We start from the raw sequence: 22,894 nt of genomic DNA, 5'->3' as shown, positions 1-22,894 counted from the left end.
GACTCTCTAGCTTAGCCATTTTGTCAACTGAAAATAGTGTAGCTGAAGGTATTGATTTTGAAGACGCAATTTCAAAATTTGCAGAACAAAAAGTTAGAAAGAAGAGATTCTAAGTATCACGTTAAAGTACAGTTTGTTGGATTAGAGCAGGGATTCTCAACGCCGGTTCTGGGGGCCCACTGTGGCTTCAGGTATTTGTTCCAACCAGCTTCAGTTTTTAATTGGACTCCTGGGCTAATTAAGTGAATTGTTATTTGCCAGATTCTGTGTTGTGGGACAAATATAGACATTAGAAAACTAAGTTTGGGGAAAAAAAAATATCTATCTATCTCTCTATCTATCTATCTATCTATCTATCTATCTATCTATCTATATATATATATATATATATATATATATATATATATATATATATATATATATATATATATATATACTGTATATTGAAATGTACCAAGCAGTTATATGGGGAAAATGTATTTTTGTTTTCTTTTTAACAGTATTTTCATCTTGATTTTCATTCAATTTTTTGCCGGGTGTTCTAATTGTTTAATTAATTCATTATTTTCTAATTAGTGGGTCTAACGCTGTAGTAGTTGCAGCCTCTCATGATTCAGTTCTGTTTGCTTGGCTGTCTGCTCTGCTGGTTGTCATTATTAAGATACAATGAAGGGAGGAAACTGCACAGAGAAAGGGCAAAATAGAATGAAATCAACAAAAGGTTGTTAAGCATTTAAATCTATAGCAAAAGCAGAAATATTCCTAAATGTCTTACAAATGTAAAACATGCTGCGGTGCTTTCTTAATGTAGAATAAGAGGAGAAAAAAATACCAGCTAATTAATTGAGATCAGTTTTATCAGGTGTTGTCACTGATTATGAATCTGGTAGGAACAAAAACCTGAAACCACAGCGGGCCCCCAGGACCGATGTTGAGAACCCCTGGATTAGAGCCTAGAGAACGAAACTTGTAAACAATTGACTTTTCATTAATCCATCCAGTTTCCAACCCGCTGAATCCGAACACAGGGTCACGGGGGTCTGCTGGAGCCAATCCCAGCCAACACAGGGCACAAGGCAGGAACCAATCCTGGGCAGGGTGACAACCCACCGCAAGACACACACAAACACACCCACACACCAAGCACACACTAGGGCCAATTTAGAATCGCCAATCCACCTAACCAGCATGTCTTTGGACTGTGGGAGGAAACCGGAGCGCCTGGAGGAAACCCACGCAGACACGGGGAGAACATGCAAACGCCACACAGGGAGGACCCGGGAAGTGAACCCAGGTCCCCAGGTCTCCCAACTGCGAGGCAGCAGCGCTACCCACTGCGCCACTGTGCATTATTGTATTATAATAATAATAAAGTTATGCACTAGGTACTACCACTATGAAAAAAGATTTCTTACATTGTACATTAAACTGGCTTATTAATAAAAAGACATTTTACTTTTTTTTATTCATAAAAAATTGTTTACAAAATAATTAATATTATGCCCTCTTTACTTAACCAATTAAATTAAAAAACTGCTTTCCCAATAAATTTCATTTTATATTTTGGTGGACATGGGGGTGACAAGTTTAAACTCCGCATCGGGTGCCACCAGACCTTGCATTAACATCTGTTTGGTGTTCTCCAAGAGGAGCTTAAAGTGGTGAAGGTTAAATTGATTGCAATTGCCTTTACCTCAATACTCTGTTCAAAACTTTTTTTAAAATATGGCAAGCTTTGATTAAAACATTTTAGAATAAGCTTTTATAGCGGGAAAAGGGACATTCTCCCTTGTTTGTCGTTTGTAAAGGTTTGCTCTTCTCTCTTTCTCTCAGGTGGGGGTTGAATTCTGTCTTAAGTTCCGTTTGACTGTGTGTAATGTTATCTTCTTCGCTGTATAAGTTACACTTGATCGCATGGAATATTATTTTCTTCAAATAAAATGTTTAAAATAAAAACAAATCGTACTGTACATCCATATTTTAAAGACACCGTTTCTGTATTTTAAAAATTATTAATAATATAGGGATCTTTCTTTAGTTGCTAAAAGTGGACGATAATCAGAACCAAATTCACGTTTGCTGCATTAGGTGAGTCAGTCAAACACTCACCATCACACCTCTAGGAGGAAGTCGCATTGGCAAGCTCTTTTAATATTTTTTTTTTGTTCTCGTGCATCGTTATATTGTCTTCCGGTTAGTTTGTTTTTTGACCTGCGACATGTCATAAACCAGTGGTTTTGTCAGCTAGAACACTTCGTCCTGCTACAGCTGATAACATTGTTCTGACTCGAAAGCTGAAAGGGGAAAAATGCAATTGAGGCGGACAGCGAGACAGGCGGCGCTTCAGCCACGACGAGCGGCTCAGTAGTCTCCACAGGCGCGGCACGCACACGGGCGTCAGGTGTTTGAAGCGGCACAAGAGCCCAGGAATACACCGACAAGTACGCGGAAGGAGCCGCTCTTCGAGGTATAGTCTCTTCTGGCTTCCTTTATGGTACTGTAGGTCAATTATTTGTTTCAAATGTGTACCGTATTAAAATATCGAAAAACTATTAAATGAAAAACGTGAACTCATTGAAACGCTGAAGCAAAGTTCCGAGGTGGAACTAACCCGCGGTTATCTCGGCCTAAACGCTTTGGAATCTCGGCAAACGAGTAATACAGCATTCTTACGAGAAAACATCATTATTGTTCATTGTAGTTTTTTGAGTCACACAAGTTTGAGAACAATTCGATGTTTATGCAAAAAAAAAAAAAAAACAAGCGTGCTTCTCAAGCTTGAGCCTGAGTCTTTCTGACGTGCAAACCAAAAAGAATTAAAAATCGGCTATTTAGTTATTCATCCATCCATTTTCTGAATCCTCTTATCCAGACTACGTTAGGCGGACAGGTGAAGCTAAACTGCCCCCTGGTGTGTATGTGTGTTCAACCTGTGATGTTCTGGAGCCCTGTCCAGGGATAGCTCCTAACTTGTGCCCAGTGCTTGTTGGGATAGGCTGTGAATAAGTGGGATCATTAAATGTATGGATGGATGTTCCTGATCTCTAATAACTTAATGCCTTTCATATGGGTTTCCTCTGGATGCTCTGGTTTCTTCATACAGTCCAGCGACTAGCAGGTTAGGTGGATTGGAAAAGCTAAAGTAGCCCCTGATGTGTGTGTGTGTTTTCATCCAGCAATGTGTTGGAGCCCTGTTTAGGGACTGTTCCTGCCTTGAGCAAGGAGCTTGCTGGAATAGGCTCCAGCTTCCCCACAACCCTGCTCTTTGGACTGTGATAGAAAACCCATGTGGAATGCATTAAGTTATTAGAGTTTAGAAACATCTACCTATTGTTTTAACTCACTTATCCAGGTTAGGGTGATAGGAAAGCTGGAGCCCATCCCAGCAAGCATAGGGCACAAGGCAGGAACAGTCCCTGGACAAGGCACCATTCAAACTTCATGCAGGAAGCACCAGGACTGTGAACCCTGGTCTCCTTGTTGTGAGACAGCAGGTCAACTGCTGAATTAAGAAACACTGAGTGATTATATGACTACTGAGATATTAGGCCTACCAAAGTAATAGAGAAAATAAAAAAGTTTACTGTATCTAATACCTTTAATAACATATACCATCACATAGTACCTAACAGGGCAAATTAAACTAGTAAATCTTTAATATTGCTCAATGTAGGGGTGTCATTGGGTTGGGTTTTTTCTGAGATTTTTAAAAAATAAAATTTATGAGAGTTCCACTAGACATGTTTGTTATTTAGTTTCTCAATAAAAATTTGATCACAAAAACAGAAAAATGTATGCTAAGCTATAAGCTTATTGAGACCTGGAGAACAAAGTCTATTTAAGAAAGACTTAAAAAAAAAAAAAAAAAAAAAAAAAACACACACACAAACTATTATTTTGTGTGTAATGTGGCTAATATGTAATATGTTTTCTTTTTTTTTTTTCACTTGCGTAACATATGGAAGAACCCTCATTTGAATAAATTTTAATATGTCTTCTAATGGGTGGAGTGGTGGCTCTGGAGCTAAGAATCTATGCTGGCATTCAGAAGGTTGCCGGTTGGAATCCCATAAGTGCCAGAAGTGCCTCTACTCCATTGGGCCCTTGAACAATGACCTTAACCTGCAATTGCTTCATCCTGGGTATGATGTTAATCCACATACAGCCCTGCAAGCAGGTTCTCCAATTTATAGGAAAAACTTGGGTGTTAGTGGCAGTATTGGCGCTCCAACCACTGTAAAAAACCTCACACTGTTCCAGTGTGGTGTTGAGGTGTCACTCGCTGCACTCGGGACCTAATCCAGGTGGTTTGTCATGAAGTGGGTGCGGCAGCGTGCTATCAGTGCATGCTTCCAACCTGTCTGCTAGTGGTAGAAAGTGTTGCAGACCGTGCTAAGAGATTTTTCAGTTAAGCAAGACAGAATATTTGAGGCAAGGTTGTCATACTTTATTCTACAGGATGCAGCATGAGGGAGGTTGATTTTAATTGAAATGCTCCAGTGAGTTTCACAGTCAAAATTATTTAACTGAGTGGAGTTGGTTTGATAATTAATGATTCTTTTGCCTGTATGGATTATCATAATGAAGCATGAGTCAGCTATTCTGGGGAGAAGTAACCTACTGACACCCAAATTGTGATGATCCAGACCAAATGTTGCTGTGCAATCCTACATCTTCTGCTGTCTTGAGATGAGGAAGTCATTAGCGGGAGTGGAGGCTGTAGTAGGCAAGAGTTTTTCAAATGCAAGGGTACTATTCGGATAATAATAATAATAATTCATTACATTTATATAGTGCTTTTCTCAGTAGTCAAAGCGCTATCCACACAGGGAGGAACCAGGAAGCGAACCCACAATCTTCCATAGTCTCCTTATTGCAAGGCAGCAGCACTACCACTGCGCCACCTGATAATCAAGTTTAGGCCTAGATCTCACATAACTACTGTACTGTGAAAAACTGCACTTGTGGAGGTAAGAGCATGGGGGCCGCTAGTGAGTGTGCATTGTGTGCCCCATAGGGGCATTAGGTAGGGACAGGCTCTCTGGGTGGAAGCATGCAAAGAATGAAGGCAAGTTATCCAGTGGTTGGCAGGGATACCTTGTTCTCTACTTTTCAGACTTTTCCTTCAGATTAAGCAGTAGAACTTGCCTTTTAGAGCAAATAATGGCACACCAACACCTACTAAATGGAATTCTAGCCTAGCAAATGTAGGACTGTCCCTGACAGCAAAAGTGATATCTGGATTGTTTAAAACTACCTTGTAGCCAGAGGTTAGTAAAGTGTGGTGATTGGAGAATAATCAGTGGTGTAGCCAAAAACTGGCAGGCAGAAGAGAGACTAGACTAAGGTCAAGGCGAAGACAAGTGAGAAGAGATGCTTGCTTCTGTTTACTAGATCAGTGAGCCACTCTACCACACTAGAAGGATCTCAAAGTACCTGTTTGGGAAGGGCCATAAAGGCAGTTTGTATTCTTGTTTTGTTGATTACTTTGCAGGTCTATTCCCTGTGCTCTTCCTGTGATAGTGTATTTCTGTATTTTACTTTGTGATGCTAATGACACAATTACTTATTTGCCTAGCTTACTATGAGGTGTTCTGGGAGTAGAGGGCTTCCACAAGCGTCCTCCCCCATCATACTTTTTTTACTTGCTGTTTAATTGACAATCATTTACTAGTTGAATTCTTACTTTAAGTTAGTGACTCACACTATGCAGCCAATCAATTGGACCAAGACCACTCTTAGAACTACAGGAATTGTGTTCTGAATCTGATTGTATGGGCTGACTTTTCTGATATATACCAACATTATTTTTGCCCTTGTTGTGTAATGTTTAATTCATATGATTTTTTTTTAATTAACTGTGACTCCAGTCCAAGGATTCTTAAAAGGAGAAAATGAAATGACCTTTTTCATGAAATACTGCTCTTTCTGTCCTTCTCACCCCCATGTTCATGCAAAGTAAATAGAGCCTTTCATTGTGGCACTTATTACACCAGGGAGTTTCCCCACTTATTTTGCGTGTGAGTTTAGGCAGTGCTAGGTTCTACTTCATATTAACCCGATTTTAACTTAGTCAATGTTACTATGCTGAGACTTGCCCTGTGGTTGCAAACTCTTTCGCCCACTGTTATTTTCATTTGGCAATGTTCTTGTCGGAATAACTTTGGATTCTATATGGGAAAATTTTAGTGAACAGAGTCATTTTTTTGTGCGGGGGAGATGGTGGAGAAAAAAAAGAGAACTAGGTGATTCAGAAAAACCATGTTAGAAGTATTCAAGTCTTTCTAGCAAGTAAGCAGGTGCCACCCAGACATGATAAGGGAAACCCCGATGAAATGTGTGTTGGAAAGTTTTATAAAAAGCACTTCTGCATGCTTCTGATAAATGGAGGCCTGCTGCAGACAGTGCAGCAGCCCTTGGTCAAATCACTGATCTACCTGTAGGACAAAAACATTGACACTGAAGCTCCATTCAAATTGCCATTCTGTGCCAATGCTTACAGTGGATGTGGATGATAAAGAAATACTTTCTTGGGTTTTTACCATATTCAGTTAAATATGAGTTTTGATTGTCATCTATTGTGCATTACAGAAAGTCCCAAGGTGAGCACTATGACCTATACTGAAACTAAAGAGTAAGAATTATAAGGAGACACTAATTGATTTGGAGGTAGAGAGAAATAAAAGGAGATACAATAGAACTGTTTAAAGTTACATCAGAAATAATTCAGTTGATGATTGCATAGTAGATAATACTGTCCTTTAACATCCTTTGAGTGATGGTACAGAAGAGCACTAGCTTCCTAAAAGTTTCAGGAGACTGCCTCCAAATCCTTGGCCTAGTTACTGTGACCTTACAGCCTATATGTTTTCCCCATGTAACTGTTCTATGTTTCATTCAAATGATGTGCTGAGTATGGTTGTGAGTGTGATGAATTGGTCTATCCATCCATCCATCCATTATCCAACCAGCTATATCCTAACTACAGGGTCACAGGGGGGTCTGCTGGAGCCAATCCCAGACAACACAGGGCGCAAGGCAGGAAACAAACCCCGGGAAGGGTGCCAGCCCACTGCAGCATCCTGGTCTACTTTCTGCCTTATACAGGTACAAGGTGTTTTGGAATGTCTGTTCTCCTTAAACATACAGTAAATGGTACTGTATTAGTTATTCTTCCAGAAAGTGAAGCTGTATGTACTTTGTTTAATGAATCACAGTTCAGTATTTCATCTTCATTATATGTCCTGCAGCTAAATTAAAAGTAAAGGTGTCACCCAGAATTAACAACATCCCTGTTGTTAATGGGTGTCATTCACATTCTCCATCAATTCATCCTTTTTCTAACCTGCTGATCCAGTTCAGGGTTGCATAGAGACTGTGCTTATCCCAACAGTATTGGGTGTAAAGTATAAACCTAAGAGGCATATAACTGTATGTCTTTAATGTCAACCTCGCAAATTCTTAAATAAAATTCTGCTATAACCTGTACTTTGCAAAACTCTGTATTCCTGTCTCAAACTTCATCTACTCAGTTTTATGGTGCTACGTGAATTGGCAGAGCTGTCTTACTGCTCCATAGACCTGAGTTCAGTTCCCAGCTTGATTATTTACAGTGTTTGGTGTTTTGTTTGTTCTTTCCATTGTCCTTCTTTTTTTTGTGAACTCCAGTTTTCTTCTGGCGAATCGCATGTCAGATTGTGGCACCTCAAGTTTGGCCCAGTATGAGTGAGTATGATTGGGGAGAACTGGTATTACTGGTCAGTGTCAGTTTCTGTCTTGCACCAAGTGTTTTCTGGATAGTCATTTAAAAAAGCAAGACAATTTTGTAAAAAATGATATTAACACAAGTTTACAATTGTGTTAAATAGTGCAGATTTCTAAGATAGTTTTCACTTTAAAAGATGGTACTGTACATAAATAGAATCAGATATTAATTGATGGGCAAGTAGAGCAGATGGACTGACACCAAATATTTCTAATTCTGAAAATAAGTAAGAAAGAATTAATCTATTTAAGCACAATGGGACTCAATACAAAAATTGACAGTTTCTTTATTAACTGACATAATAAATAACTGTAGTCCCAGAAAAACATATACTGTAATGTTTAAGATCTTATACTAGGTCAGTAAAGTGTTGTATCCCTGCTGCAGTTTACATAATCTCTGTGGTAAAGTAAACTTTACAATTTTTATACATCTTAAACAACATGATTAGATTACCTTTTACAGAATTAAAGTTACTTTACCATGAAAGATCCAAGTATGCTATGTATAGAAACATTTCAATTTGCACAGTACTCATAGTGATGAAATTCCAATTCTTGTAGTCACTTGTGACATTTTTACACCATAACTACAAAAATCAACAGATAACAATGATTTTCTGATTTTTTTTTAAATGCTAATTTTTAAAAATGATTATTTATAACTGTATCTAAAAATGGAAAATAAGTTACTGTACACAAAATGCATATTCTAAGATTTTACATTTACCAGTTACAATTTCCAGGTAAGAAGAAGTATCCTTATTTTTATTATTTCTTTTTTAAATAGCAAATGTCTGCTTTGTTCTACATGTAAATCATTATTGATGTTTGACTATGCAGTGTTTTGAATAATTCACTGGTGTAAATTTTTACCCAAATACAGTATGTGTCTCTTGATGTTGCCTCTCTTCCTTGTTCTGCCACAGTAACACCCTATGGCATTTATACTATTGGGCTTAGCAAAGTGTCATTTTTAGTTTATGTGAAGCTACTTCAGATTAAATATTAACAGTATTGTACCCTATTATGTCTGCTAAATATCAGATCATGTGTTCACAATTCTAACACAATATTCACTAAAGCACTGGAAGGATTATTATTATTAGATGTTCTGCAAAAATTTAATTGCTTGTTGAAAAAAATCTGTCTTTTAAGTCTGCATTTGCTTGCTTTCATACTCCTATCACTAGGACAGAATAAAGAAAGCTTATGACCTGGATGACTAAAGTACCTGATTGTATTGTTTGCCTTAATGTAGCAATGGACTATGTAAATGTCTTCAGTTGATAAAAACAATAATATACTTTGTCTTTGCCACTGGCCTTTTGTTCTGAATTTGTAAACTGCCAAAACTGACCATGAAAAAAAATAAAAAGTAAACTCTCTTTTGCACATTTATAAAAAATACATTGTAGCCGTGAAGTCATTTTCTAAGAAATATAGGAAGTAGAGTTGCCAGAGACACTAATTATTGAACTTATGTAGCTGGAACAAATTAGATTGGCAAGAACTATCTCTAAGGTGCCCCAAATGATATAACTGGAGAATATCTGCAAAATTTACATGAGGAAGCTAAGTGGGCCCACTTTTTCTCCAGACATAAGAGTGTTAATTTCATCATGTTGCCACAATATTAAGTCGTTTACCTTATCTTTGTATAGTGACTCAAAATTGCAGATGATCAGATACACAATGGCAGTGTGGTTTTTCAGCACACTTGAAGATGGAATTCAAGTTGTGCCTGACCATGTGAGACAAGTGATCTTAGTGACTGCTTTGGAGGGAATTATACTGTTAAAAGCTATGCTATAGTTAATGTAAAGTAATCAGATATATATTGTCATTTTATTGTTTTAGCCAGAATAGTATGTAGGGAAAAGATATTATCATTGCTATGGGCCTGTTCTCATTCCTAAGCAAATCAGAGTGGGTCTAAACTGTTAACGTGTGCTATCACCTGCCTTTTATTATTGAGGTATGGCCTCTGCTTGGTGATAATCATTATAGTCATTTTCAAGTTGTTTTCACATCAGCCACAGTGACATAGAGAACAGAATCATTAGGGCTTGGCAAAGCTTCCATTGGTGGTTTTGTATTGACGTGTTCAAAATAACAGAGCTAAAGATTCAGCACATCTGAGAGAGGGGTCTCATTGAAAATAATTTTCTCTCCATTAGTTTTATAACTTGGAATTCCCTTTCAGATCGTTTGCTCCTATATTGTCTTTTAGCTTGCCAAAAACAGCTTTTCATGGCATGAACTTGTTTCTTTTGTACTGGATTTGAAATATTTATCTCAGGTTCTCAACATAGAGGATACATCACAGTATAGTGTAATTTTTATTCTTTGCTAGAGAGACTGAAATTCTCAGTTTATAGTTAAAATTGAAAGCATCACTTCATTCTATTCATTCTGTTGTATAATAATTTTCTAAAGTTGCCTTCGTTGTCTGTATGAAAAATGTTAAGTGCAAAATATATTCTGATCTTTTTTCTTTACATAATTACTAATGTATTTTTTCATCCATTTATTAGTAACTCAATTAATTCAATAACAAAAATGTGGTCAGACCCTATCTTGAAGGGAGTGGGGACAATAAAAAAAATCTAATGTGGATGGGGGGACCAATTCAATTTAGGGTATTCTCCCACACACATTTATGTTTGATCACTCCATACCTGCTCAGAGGTGCTGAATAACAAGCTTTTCTTTGGACTGTGGGAGACAAAATATGAGTACCTTGAGAAAAATCCACACTACCATGATGACAGGATGCAAACACCATACAGTCTGTAAGTGCTTGGGATTCAAATGTTGTCCCATGGAGCTATGGTTAGCTCCTCTTCTACACTAATAAATTTCATATCTGATTTATTCGGTTAACCTTAGTGCAGTTTTGTTTACATGTTCATTAAAAATACTTATGAATCAAGCAAATAAGACTGGATAGGTAATTTATAGATAATGCCACTGTAAATGAGTTTAACCTGTTTGATTAAAGCATGCATAGGTGAATTTTTTTGTCTTTATGTGCCTCTGTGATTTTAAGTTTTTTTATTCCCAAGTGGTTGGACTTTTCAGCTTTAAACCATTTGATGCAAATAAGTTAGTTGAGTGTCCTCTTTTTCTTAATGTAAATTACTGTTTTTTTTTAATTTATTTAAATGTTACATATGTGGTTGGCATTATACCATAGAAGAAATATCTTTCTTTGTTCCTCAAAATGATAAAGAGAATGTACATGATTAGATTTCAACCAAGTGTGTCATCCATATACTTGAAATATGTATTTTATTGCCAGGGTTTGCAGTAAAAAACAGGCTAGAGAATGCAGCCCTGAAGAGGTTTTAATTGATTACAGTTTAAATGTATCTGAAAGGTACAAATTGTGGTGGCTCAATATCATAGACGGGCCTACACAATGAAGAGAAAAAGAATATCCTAATCATGTCTTTGAAAAGGTAATTGAAAATCACATCAGAGGATGGAAGTACAGTTAAATAAGTCATTAAGAAAAAGAAAGGGTAGTACACAGCTGTAAATCTGCCTAGAGAAGGCTGTGCACATAAACAGAGAGATTGTGCAAGAAGAAGACTAGTGAGGGAGGGTACCAAGAGGCCTATGATAATTCTGAAAAAATACAAGCTACAGTGGATAGCATTGGACCGACTATGCATGCAACAACTCTTGTCCGGATGCTTTACTCAGATACAGCTTTATTGGAGAGTGGCAAAGAGAAAGCCACTGTTGAAAAACACACATGACATCTCAGCTAGAGTTTGCCAGAAAGCAACTTTTGAGATTTTGAAGTCATCTGGATAAAGGATCTATGATCTGATGAGAGATAAATTGAGCTTTGTGTCCATTAGAATAAACACCATATTTTGTGTAAGCCAAACACTGCACATTATCAGAAGCACACCATCTTCTCTGTGAAGTATGGCAGTGGCAGGGTTATGCTAGGGGGATGCTTCTCTGCAGCCCTAGAAGGCTGGCAAGGGTAGAGAGTGAAATGTATGCAGCAGAATACAAGGAACTCCTGAGGAAAACCAGAAGTAGTCTGCAAGAAACCTGTGTTTTGCAAAAGGATTTGTTTTCTAGCAAGACAACAACCGCAAGGAAAATATCAAAGCTACACAGGAAACGGCAGTATTAATGATCTTGAGGGTCTGAGTCAAGACTCCAGATCTTGATCCAAATAAGAATTTGTTGCTGAACTTGAAAAAGCCTGTTAATTTACGATCCCCATGTAAATTGCTAGAGCTTGAGCAGTTTTGCAAAGCATGGGGAAATTTACAATGTCTAGATCTGCAAAGCAAAGCTGATAGACATATCCACACAGACACAATGCTGAGATTTATACCAAAGGTGTATCTACAAAATATTGATTTGATTGGGCTGAATACAAAATTTGTTGATAAATGTCAAAAAAGCCCAATGAAATTGACCATGATTCAGTTTTATATAATGAAAAATGTGAAAGATTCCAAAGGATGAATACTTTTTATAGATACTAACATTCTATCATAATCTTTCCATACAGACGGTAATTTTACTAAAAAAAAACGTTAATTGAAATATGCGACAATATCTTGAAATCATTGTACACATAGTTTGAGAGTTTATTGTGTTAGATCCCTGAGATTTGCATAGGTACTGTTTTTATCCCAGGCACATGAAGAAGGAGATTCTGATGATTTGATCTGGTATAAACACGTTTAAGTGCGTGTCCTGTGATACAATGGTGCAGTGTCCAGATTTATTTCCTTTCTTGAACTTTTTGAATTAAACTATAGTTCATATGACACTAAATTGGAATAAGGGGTTTTGAAAATGGCAGGACCTTGGCTTGTGGTATGATGACACAGTGGTCATCAGAAATACATAAGAACCTAAGAAATATGACAAGCAATAGGAGACTATTCAGTCCATTAAGCTGGTTTGTTTAGCAAATAGCTAAGTTGTCTTAATATCTTGTCCAGATTCTTTTTAAAGGATCTTCTTTTTGTCAGGATTTATGCTTGAACTGCATGACTTGATTTATTCCAGATTCCCACAACTGTTTGGGTCAGTTCCTACACAGTTCTAGAGGCCTGGGTTTGCTTCCTGGTCTGATCACTGGCAAGTCCGGCATGTTCTTACTTTAAGGAACAAATACATCAAGAGCCTGAGAATCAACATCACACCATAAAAAAAGTTTCAGGATTTTTTTCATTGCACAGTGAAAGATTACAAAGTAAATTTTTCAGAGTTGTCGATTATAAATTGACACTTTGAATCTTAAAGGAATACTCTACTCAAAAATATTTTTTTCATATTTTATGTTACTGACCCCAAGTAGTTTGTAATTTCAAGTTTTTGTGGAGACAAAACATAAAGTTTCTAATAAAAATGTGACTCAATGCCGGACAATAGCACACAATATCAAAAATATCCATGGAAAAAATGTTCATGTTACATGTGTTGCATAATCCAGAGGTTCCCAAACTTTTTTAAGCCAAGGCCCCCCAAGATGTTATTATCTGGTCCCCCCCAACCACCCCCAATATAAACCCAATGCTGAAAAGCTATGCCTAATCCTGGATCTTGGCTTCTGCTGAAGACAGTCCCTCAGCATGAGTTTAGTTAATAGCAGGCCTATTATTCAAACCAAATTCTTAAGTATAGAGTACTGCTGATGTAAGAGACAGCTCTAGACCAGGGTACGCAACCTTTTTTCCTGATGTACCACCTCCTGGAATTAAATTGGTTTGTGCCACCATTTTCTCAGTCTTAAAATGTTAAGTTCTGAAGTCTTGGGCACAACTAAAGGAATACTTCTTTAAACACTCTTCCATAAATACTACATTGGGGAATTTTAAGAAGGAATTATTGATGATATTTGTGGACTTGTGTGTTTTTTATGTGTATGCACCAAATTCTTTTTTTAATTCATTATTTTTATGTAAAACTAGTAGTGTGACTTGATAAAAATAAAATAGCCTTCCAATACATTATATTAAAAAATATATACAGTTACAATAATTCCAGATCCGATCCAAAGCAGGAGAAAATAACTCACATATTACATACAACTTATGGTGTAAAAAAAAAAAAAAACTCAAATGATTTAAAGTCAATGTAAATGCTGAGCCTGCTTCATAGCTGACAGTTCGGTTTCTAGATACAGCCTGTTCCTATATTTATTAAGGTTGCTGAAAACTAATGACTCTATCCTGAAACAAAAGCATTCTATAGTTCATTAATATTAAAAACACTAAAACAAAATGTTAGTTATATGCAATTTTTTATTAATAACTGTTAGCATTGTCTCCATTGTATATTATTTTGCATTACTCTGCCAATTTCTAAAACTGTTCTGAAAATGATGATACAGCAGACAACTTTACCAAAACTAAAAACACTATACTTTGGCTGATTGGACCTGGGACTGTGAGATAGGGCTCTGGAAGACTGCTTGCGTTAGGGTAAGAAAAGCAATGCTCGCATGTTATGACACTTCATTTCGCAGAAATGCGTGGGACTTTGCACACCTTTTCCAGGCAGCATCAAGCCTGGCATGGACTGAAGGGGAGCAAAAGGGAGCCTCATGGGCTCGATTTGGAAAAGGCTATGGACATAGAGGAACGATTTTCCACGAATGGACAGAATTGAAGACTGTCAGCAGGACCACAGTGAGACAGAGCAGTGGAAGTGAAACACAACCCAGCATTAAGACTCTACTTCGGCCACTGTGTAAATACTAACGATTCAATTTTATAGCTCACAGCCCTCTCCATCTTTTTTTTTTTTTTTTTTTCTTTTCTTCATTTGTCACCTGACAGTAGGTCACATACCATTCTGGCTGAGAACTGCAGCATCACAGTATAACTACATTGACACACTACTCTTTTCATACAACAACTGCACAACATTTTCAGTGAATATTAAGAGAGGCAAATTAAAGACGGTCTTCAAAATTGAAATTTTTTTTTTAATGTCAGCTTTGCCAGGCTCACAGTTTAAAAAACATTCACATAATCCACATGTCAAGTCATCTAGTCATCTGCTCACAACACACAAAACAGATGCATTTTTGCTAAAATATGGTTAAATAAATAACTCCAGAAAATTTAAGTTGTTCACAAACCGGAAGCTGCTTCACACAGGATGTCCCTTTTGAATTGAAGACCCGTCTCCCCTCATTTATTGGTTAAAAGTTGTGTCTTCAGTTCAGAAGCACTATCCTGTGTGAAGGGACTATGAAAATACGTCCACAAATAGCCCAATCACACAGACTTGTGCATCTGCACACACTGGGACTCTGGGACTGCAGTCTTCAGAAGTAGTACTGTGTGTGTGTGTGTGTTTTTTGGTATAGCATTCTTCTTGAATGTTATTGAGTATACTCAATGAGTTTACAGATTGCCTGTCTAAGTGGCGTCTATGTGACTGAAAGAGAGTAAAATAAGTTGTGATGTGTAGGCTTATTCTCCTCAGTGTCTCGTTCTACTTTTGTTTTTCATTGCTGTTGAAGAGGCTGCATCTTAGTAAATTAAAAAACACTGTATTCTAAAAGAAGAATGGGCTTTTCTTTCAAAAAGTGTTTTTTCTTTTATGATGTGTGACCATCATTTCTTTTGTGTTCCTATTAGAAACATGCCTGATTTTGTGCTTATTTATACTCCTGTTGTATTTCGGTAGTAATTTATAATGTCAAGTTTATGTAATATTGCTTTTCACAAGTTTTTTGATTTTACTGAAGAACCAATAACAAAAACATAATGATATTGTTGCCAATAAATTTCTTTTTACTGGACTTGTGATGCTTTTTTGTAGGCAACTGCAGGGGTGGGGTTAAAAAAAAATAGTACATTATGCTTGCTCGTAAATTGCTCACACGAGGAGTTTTAGGGTCAGGTAATGACATCCCCAGCTATAACATACAGCCTTGCCTAACATTATGGAGAGATGCCAGCCACACAATACACTTCAAATTCTTAGGGGATTGTTGGGTGAACAGGGGCACCTGCAAACCTATCAAATTCGCTGTGAAAAACTTCCCAAATTTCAGCCAAATTTCTACAATCAACACTACTTATCAACTGTCTGCAACTCAGCACAACAAAATCAAACTGGTTTGATTTTATCATAGCAAGTTGCAAGTCTTAACTGTATACTTTTGGATCTTCAGTCTTTTAACAGTGAGTCCCTTACTTGTAGGTACAAGGCATACATTTCATACAAATGGTGAGGAAAACAGCCAGCTACAACAAAAAGGGAAACAAGAGTTTTGGACAGTACAGATGTCTGTTTAATGTTTTGTTTTTGTCATAACATAAGTTTGAAAAAAGAAAAAAAAGATAGGCAGAGACTGCAACACAATACAAGATTTGAAACAGTTATAAAAAGTCTTAAGGAAACCGTCACATCTAGTGATTGCAAATTATACAGTATAGTTTGGCACCATCTGAGGCAACAGTATTAAGCAAATGTAGTCATTAAATTTACCATGCTCTACAATTTATATCAAGTCCTGTGATGTAATGCAAGTTAAGGTCAATTAGGTCTCTTTTACACTAAGGCTCAAGAGTATGGCAACTACTTGGTTTCCAAGTTTTTCCAATGCAAATAAGAACACTGAAGGAGATATTACTTCTATGTTGATAACATATAATGTTTGTGACCAGACTTTCTATCATTAATAGATACTTACTTTATAGTGTTTACTTTTAATTTTTTTTGTTGACATTGCTTATTATTAAGCAGAATTCCTTTTTTCCCCGCAACATTTAGGAAGACTGGTATTTCCAAATTGAGCACACTTGTTAGCAAAGATTACAAGTAACCAGGCAATCATATACTGATTAGTTATAAGTGCTCGAGTAAAGAAAACAATATATGAATGCCCAAAAGCACTTTTTTAACAGTGCATTGTGGCAAAGAAGTGAAACTGCACATTCTAAAGTAAATCCACTGCTGTTTTCCTGGGAAAACAACTAACAGATAACCACATTGCTCCAAATGGCACACTCTGTACAGAAGGCTAACTACTATCAAAATTATTTTCTTTGTTTGGCTTATCTTCACTGTGAATAAAATAATATCACAGCATTTCTAAAGTGAGTGGCATCAAAGATTTGTGGGATTACACAGGCTGATAACTATCCTGGTATCACATATTTCAAGTACTAAGTCAGGACAAATGGGGCCCAAGAAATTTCATAATTCACTCTGAAACAGTGGTTAAAAAAAAAAAAAAAGAATCATGTTGATTCCAGGCTGTATTTAACACAAGGTACTTTAACAGAAACTGACAGCAGCACCCCATCAGGGTTTAACCTTCATCCTTTCTATCTAGACAGTAAGGGCCAGTTTATACTTCACGCTCAGAACGCACATGCATCATGGCAGCCATGTGCTCCCAGCATTCATTTGACGTGTCCTCTGAGCATGTCCTTAGAAATTAACGTGACGTGTTCAAGTTGGAACATGATGTCTGAGTCTCTGTTTACTATCAACATGTGACAGCAAGCCGCTTTTCAGATCCTACAGGATCAATGTGTGTGCTTCAACGTTGGATGAGTGTTTCAATGTAGTGTAGCAAAATGCTGACATACAAATGCTTTCGTGGTGCTTTCATATTCAAGCATCACATATTCCTGATTATAATGACATTTTTAAAGGTCTCACATACCATCTTCTGTGCCATTCTTTTTTTTTTTTTTTTTGCACCTTCACAACAACATCAGAATGTACAGCAGCGTAATTGAGCCACAGAGAAAAAAAAATTACGAACACTGTCAAAAGGTCTATTTTGTGATTAAAGTGGAAATTTCTGCTTTAATCTCAAAATTTTCACTTTAATCTTGTAGTTTTATTTAGTCATTAAAGTAGACCATTGTAAACGTCATCTTAAAACTGACCCAGTTGTTAATCGCTACATGCTTCTGGGGCTTTGTCCTGAACTGACAGCAGCCACAAACAGCAATAACCACGCAGAACACATTAAATGTATGACATTCCAGCTCTCTACACATTTAGAATCCTTAGAGTTATAATTGATATCACTTTCATGATGAAATGCTTTAAAGTATGTATATTGCATTTTACAGATAAATCGCTAATTTAAATCAATGAATACTGTTAATAATTACACATGTGGGGATGGCACAGTAGCAGAGGCCTTGCAGGAAGTCATGTCCCTTGTGTTCCCTGTCTGGAGTTTGCATGTCTTCCAGTTGGGTTTCCTTCAAAAGACATGCAGGTTTGAGGATTTGGTGATGCTAAAACGATGCTAGTGTGTGTGTGCTTGTATTCACCTTGCAATGAGCTGATTGTTTCTGCCTCGTGCCTGATGCATGCTAGAATGGGTGCATCCCTGGATTGATTGATGTAATCATTAAACATCCATCCTTTTCAGAGATATTGTGGCAAGGTGTCCTTGGAATTTAACGGATGTTTCAGGCAATTCACAACACAGAGGAGCTGAATGTTTTCTCACCGTGATGATATCTTGCACTGCCGCCTGCTGGAATTTTCCAGATTTATGTAAAATATGTGCGCAAGTATAAACAGTACACAGCTTGCATAGCAGAAGCGTCTGCAGGAGCACGCGTCACGTCCCGTGAAGTATAAACCTGGCCTAAGAACACAAACATTAGCTCCAAACATAAACAATTGGCAAAAGGTATGGCACATTTCTTAAATGGGCAAATAAAACAGCCTTTAAAACGAATACCCATGAATGCTGACAACAAATTTTAAAGATGTCTTCAGTCCATATGCTGTTTGCGTTTAGTGTGTGCAAAACTATGATACATGTTGTGTGTAGAGGTTAAAAATTCACATTGCTGTGAAACACGTTTGAGAAAGTGGCATTTTTGGTTTTAAAGTAAAACTCCTAGCAAAATAATTTGTACCTATTGTCATTTATGGCTTGTAAAATTTAAACCTTGAACCTGTCTGTTTTGGTCAGCTGGTTCAATAGGTAATTCTCCATTCCAGATACCCCAAAGCTGTATTAATTCCTGCCACTTATGTTTCTCATCGCAACTGCTATGAGTGGAGGTGAGCAATAATAAAGAGTACAGTGTATGCAGCATATTTCTTTAAATGGATAACTGCCAAAATCACATTAATCACCAACAAACTTGTATAGATATTCTTGAAGACTATATCTTGATTGATTCCACTTTATGCTATTATTTGCAACACGTTGCTTGGGTCTGTGGCTTTACAGATTTAGGTACTTGTGTTTAATTCTATGCCAGTTTATTATCTGTTTGATGTTTGCATGTTCTTTTGCTGTTTATTATATGCATTTTCATAGTAGTATAGTTTACTACCACATCTGAAAGACATGGATGTCAGGTTAAGTTTGAACTCTTAACTTGCTTAAAGCAAGTGTAGATGTGTGCATAAGTGAGCTTTATGATAAACTATTCTTCTATTCAGGGTTGGTTTCTGTCTTTCACCCAATTCATGTCCCTTGAGGTGATATGGAAACAGTAGGTTTAGAAAATGGATAAATTATTCTTAATTTACTGTTTACATTGTAGCAGTTGAGATGTTTGTCCACCTCTTGAACCCTCAGGTACCACTCCAAACACCAGGTAAAAGTGCAACTATTGTTTATTTTGCAATAATCACGTGCACAAAGCACCCTCCACTCCACACTACTCATATAAAATAATCACAATTACAATTCTCTCTCCTCCTCCCCCAGACACTTCGCCACCCTACCTCCCAGCTCAGCTCAGTGTCTGGGTTTTCCCAGAGTCCTTTTATATTCCCTGTCCCGGAAGTGGTTCCTGTCCAAAACCCACAAGTCCTTATTGCTTCTGGGCCAGGGTAAACAGTCCTTTTCTTCAACCCGGGAGCACGTCCTTTCTTCCTGTCATGTGACCATGACATACTCCCGGGTTATAGGGCACATAAGAGTCCATAAACCCCCCTACAGCGACTCCCGGTGGCCCCCAAGGTATCCAGCTGGGCTGTGCATAAAAACTACAGAGTCCATGAGGCCCTGCTGGAACTCGGGGCACAATCATGCTGTCGGGAGAGCTCCTCCTGGTGGCCTGGGGGTGGGGGCTGGAATAGGAAGCCGGCAATCCACCACAATTCCCCCCCCCCCCCCCCCACTTAGCGACGACAACTGGGGCGGAGCGTCCAGCCCTGCGAGGGACGTCCTCCTCCAGGAGGACACGTCAGTCGGACCTTGGCCGAGTTGTCTAGACCCCCCAGAGAACCTTGGGGGAACGGTGTATCTTCTGTCGCACCGCTCTCCTGTCCTCCGGGGACAACTTCGCCACACGTGGCCCGGCCGACGGCAGTTGTAGCACCGACAATGCCCTCCTGGTTGTTTTCCTCGACGAGACCAGAAACATCACGGAAACTCCGTCAGCTCCGTCTCCGCCCCTTTCTCCGCTAAGGAAGGTTTTACGGCCGCCCTGCTGCTCTCAACCCGTATTTCCACCTTGTCAGGAGACCCGTGTTTTAGTTTGGGGATCTCCTGCTTATGCTGGGGCTTGTGCACAGCTTGAGTCTCTCTATTGGTAAAAGAGAGCCTGTTTGTTGTCTGCACGCCCGTTGTCCTATGCTTTTTAGGAGGCGGCGTCATCAGCACCGAATCGCTCCGGGTAACAGCACTGTTTAGCTGTACCGGTGTGATCAGCACTTCCCCCGCCCCTCCAGTTACCAGCGACACCTCTCTCAACATACAGGCCGGGGTATGGAGGTTCGATTCGCTCCGGGAGGCCACGTCACACACATGCCCCGGCTCGTTCGTTCCTTCCCCCGACCTTTTGGTTACCATGCCACGCTCTACTGTCGGGTTCGCAGTGACTTGGCACCTGCTACTTTTTAATTGCGGGCCAGGATCGCAACATTCTCCCCTAAACTGCCATTTTTTTTTTTTTAACTCTGAGCTGTAGTTTGAATCTCCCTATCTGATTTAAAGGAGTTGGAGTCAATCTACATACCCATAGGAATGTCACTAGAGAGAGAGAGAGAGAGAGAGAGAGAGAGATAAGTAAGTTAGCCTTCTTTTGTAAATATGAAATATGGAACAAAATATCAATCTATTTTAGCACTCAAGTTAAAAAAGGCAAATTACAACCCAGTATGGACTGCTAATGTGAAAGTAGTTTTCAGTCATATGGAGTCTATTGCCTACTGTCCTGTTTGAATTTTTACTTTCAATATTAAGTTAATCTTCTGTGTATTTAATTCTGCTTCCATTGTGTGTAATTGGAAAAAAGTCACATGTTTATCTTGAGGGTCATTCCATGTCAAATCAACCAATGGCCCACAAAATTTGGTCAAGGCAGCCCCTTGAAATTGACCAAAATTTAATTTGAATTTTTGGCTTACCTATGTTTAGTCCTCAGAAACATATTTCTAACCAATATAGACTTTTGATTTTTTTTTTCCTTATTCAGATAACTGTATAGGCTTTCTGAAAAAGCAACAAACAGAAAAGTAATTGTATCAGGGTTTTAAACAGCAGACCTCTCAAATCCAAAAAATCATTTTGGATTTAATTTTCAGAGCACCCTAACAGTATGTGGGAATGTGCAGATAATTTTAAAAATATTTTTCATTTATTCTACATTGCTCCTCCTTTCCTAAAACACCTTACTTTTCTTATGCAAATCTTTCATGTTTATTTTCCATCCTGAACATAGACGCCATGTTTCAATAATGGTAACCATTGAGCTTTCAATCAGTAAGCTATCAAAAGTGTCAGACTTTTCTCCTATGAAATGTCAAAGTCCTATCTCATGTTGCTGAACAGAGATTGTGATTTTTTTTTTTTTTTTTTTTTTTATGCCCAAAAGAGTACCTGGTACTCGAGAATACCACTGTTACATCCCCACAGTAAATTCAAAGTCAGCCGTGTGTCTGGTGAATACAGTCAATTGACTATCCACCACTGAAGCCGCAGCTGAGATCCTGCCCTCTCAAGATTACACTCCTGATGTTATCGGATGCATCCCTCACCTTAGACCAGTGGCCTGTTGGAGGCTATGTTGGGAGCATGTATGATGAAAAATGTTGGACTGATGTGATTCATGACAAGAGTGAAGTAGAATTAAACATCCTGATATGCTTCATGCAGCCAAATTATCCTGCACAGTCTTTCTATTGGCCATATAGAGATGATATTTTTTGGGTACCATTACATTGTGTTATTGCACTGCTTAGTGCACCCACAATGGTCAGTGGGAGGCAGTACCATCTTAATCTCAAAGACAAAGATACTCTACACTTCGATTGAAACAGAAATAAAATGGGTTACATTCTTGCTGCTGCAATACCAAGATGTTAACATTTCATAAGTGTTGTATTTAATGATAAATCAAGCAGCTGTTGTTCATGTGTTGTGCTTAATGTGCCTTTGGTGATTTATGAGGAACCTGATGTTTATCATTACTGACAAATGGTGAATTTAACCCATGTTTAGAATGGAAAATAAAAATAAAAGATTTGTATAAGAAAAGAAAGACTTATTTTTTGAGAGAGAAGGGGCCATGTAGGATACATGAAAAATAATTTTTAAAATGTGTGAACATTCAAAGCCCTGTGTAGGTATCTAAACATGGAAAAAATACAGCAGGCTGTATCAATTAGAAGTGTGCTATGGAAGTCCAAAGACGCAACATATTTTTTCCACTTTTTGAAAATCTGCTCTTACCAAGTGGTGTCATCTGGTGCCCATATGCAGTTCTTGAGGCTTGGTCTTGTGAAATTGATGAAAAAATATAGTTATGTCAAATTTGACACCCCTCTCCCCTCACAAAATTGGCTGTATCTTGGAAAATATCAATCTTACATCAAAATAATTTTACAGAGTTGTCTCCTGGATAACATGGGTATACCTTGTATTTTTTTCAGAATTGTTTGAGACCAAAATGCATTGGATTTCTGAAAAATTGATTGATTTGACATGGAATGACCCTTGACAAAAATAAGCATAATAAATGTGATAGTCTTTGAAGTTAAAAGTACTGTATTTCATTTTGGTCTTGTCGAATTTATAATGAAGTTATAACAAAGACCCCCTGTAACTTTTAAAATCAATAAAGAACTAATTCCTTGTTCTTGTTTTACACATACATATATACACACACACATATTATATAAA

General features: G+C 37.8%; 1 protein-coding gene across 1 annotated transcript in view; it reads left to right on the top strand.

The window, feature by feature from the left end:
* Positions 1-2,107: 2,107 nt before the first annotated feature.
* Positions 2,108-22,894, top strand: part of stx11a (syntaxin 11a) — a 57,724-nt gene continuing 36,937 nt past the window's right edge. Inside the window, exon 1 of the mRNA XM_028791263.2 lies at positions 2,108-2,467. The gene's annotated coding sequence lies outside the window, so the exon portion shown is untranslated. The remainder of the gene's footprint in view (positions 2,468-22,894) is intronic.

The sequence above is a fragment of the Erpetoichthys calabaricus genome, chromosome 3 (assembly GCF_900747795.2).
Source record: "Erpetoichthys calabaricus chromosome 3, fErpCal1.3, whole genome shotgun sequence".
In the NCBI taxonomy this organism is placed as follows: Eukaryota; Metazoa; Chordata; class Cladistia; order Polypteriformes; family Polypteridae; genus Erpetoichthys; species Erpetoichthys calabaricus.
The sequence above is the reverse complement of the archived record's forward strand: the minus strand, read 5'-3'. Positions and strand labels throughout refer to the sequence as shown.